A 2,067-nucleotide genomic window follows, 5' to 3' on the forward strand; every position below is an offset into this window, starting at 1 on the left:
TGCGGGCCCCCGGGAAGCAGCAGACTTCCCGGGCTAAGGGGTCGGGGCGGCAGATTGCATCCAGAGCTCAGTGAACAACTGTTCACTAGGGCACCCCTGGGGAAGACCAAGACCAATGAATATAAACTCCTGGACAGCCGCTTCAGTCTTAATACCAGGAAGGACTCCCTCCAGCGGTGGTGCAGTCACCTACCCTTGAGATTTTCAAGAGGAGACTGGACAGTCACCTTGCTGTGGTCACCTGACCCCAGGTATCTTCCTGCCTAAAGCGGGGGAGCTGGACCTGATGATCTGAGAGGTCCCTTCCAGCCTCTAACAGTCTATGAATCTATGATACCTAACTCACAGTTTAGGTAAACCTGCCTGAAGTTAAGCTATTTAGTGGCACTCTTTCAGAGTGAGTAATTTTACTGATTAACTTCCAAACTTTATCGTTTTTTGTTCTTTCTGTTAAAAGGAAGAGAAGAACTGGTAAGAAAATATGTACTAAATGCAAAGTGACTAATGTAACTTTACGTTACAGATCATAATAATTTCCATCTGGTAAGTGGTTTTTGCGTGGGGGAGAGAAGGGCTGAAAATGTCCCAAGATAAATTCCAATGTCATAAAGGCAAACCTTTTTCAAAGTAGTGTCATTAATTTATGTGAACTGAGTTACTGTCCTTCAGTCCTGCTTCCAGTGGATGAGAATCAACATTTCATAGCTTAGACATTAGTAAGAAGACAATGAATGAATGAAAGGAACAGCACAACCCTATAGGGACTGGTATTCAGGACTGCAAGATGTTGGAGTAACCTATGGAATGATGTGTTGTGCTTACTTTTGATCTACAGGTTTTGTGGATAAATGAGATTTAGTTTTAAGTGCCCTTAATATGGTCTAAGTGTAACATGTAAATTCCACTTATAAATATTTGTCAGTAGCTTTCATCAGTATTAAATCTAATTGGAACTTTTTTCTTAGTGTGGAAACTAACATTCACACATGCTATTTTATTGGAAGGCAGTGGTCCTTAGAGAAGAAGCTATTGCTCTCTACTCATCTCTATTTGGAGTCCATTCTTGAGACAGAAGTGCTTTCTGGACATGGGTTCTGGGCTGATATTCTTGAAAGAAGTGATGGCTCTGCATGCTGTCTGATGATTTCTTTGCTGGGAGCAGTATATTTGTATATATATAACAAGTAACACCAGCGGTAGTGTGAAAATATTGCATCACCGATTCTGTCTGTGGGGAAACTCACCTGAAAAGCTCCATTTATTTGGTACTGCTCAGAAGAGGGGAGATGCTGGTCTCAGAATAGGGCCCTGGAGTCTAAAGAAGAGGCAAAGACTTTGAGTGATGATTATTCACTAAATGTGTCCAGGAGTTAAAAACCTACACAATTAGTAAAAATATAAACAATCATTGCATACATGGGAACATAAAACTGGAAGGGGCAGTGCCCTACTCTTGCAGACAGACATTCACATCATATAATTGATTTCTTAAATTGATCAGACTCCATGTTAAAAGTCGTTGGGCTTTTTTGCTTCCTATATTCCTGTAGAAAAGCTGTTTCAAAACCTTAGTGCTCTGATGTTTAGAAACCTTGTTCTAATTTCCAGTAAAAAATTCTTCATAGCTAGTTTATATAGGGAATACCAATAACATACAGTATTCTAAGTAGATCCTTCCCCTCCTTAAATGAGATAGAAGGTGATTTTAGTAAATATTAATACATTTTAAAGGTGTAAAATGCCAAAAAAATCTATAGTGGATTGTAAAAGCATTTACTTTAAACTAGCCTCGCTGGGGGAGGGGGCCGCAGGAAGACGAGGAGATGCCATCCAAGCAAGACATGTGACAAAGGCAAGGAGTGCTAAGGTAAGAAACGGGGGTCCAGGCAGTCTCCCTAAATGGGGGGTGGCACACACAGTCTTGCAAGGCCTTAAATGCCTATATACCAATGCTCACAGTATGGGGAACAAACAGGAGGAACTCGCCCTCAGAATAGCTAGTTCAAACCCAGATGTCATAGGGCTAACAGAAATGTGGTGGGATTCATCCCATGACTGGGCAGTTAG

This window comes from Crocodylus porosus, unplaced genomic scaffold (genome assembly GCF_001723895.1).
Source record: "Crocodylus porosus isolate Cpor-Errol unplaced genomic scaffold, CroPor_comp1, whole genome shotgun sequence".
Taxonomy (NCBI): Eukaryota; Metazoa; Chordata; order Crocodylia; family Crocodylidae; genus Crocodylus; species Crocodylus porosus.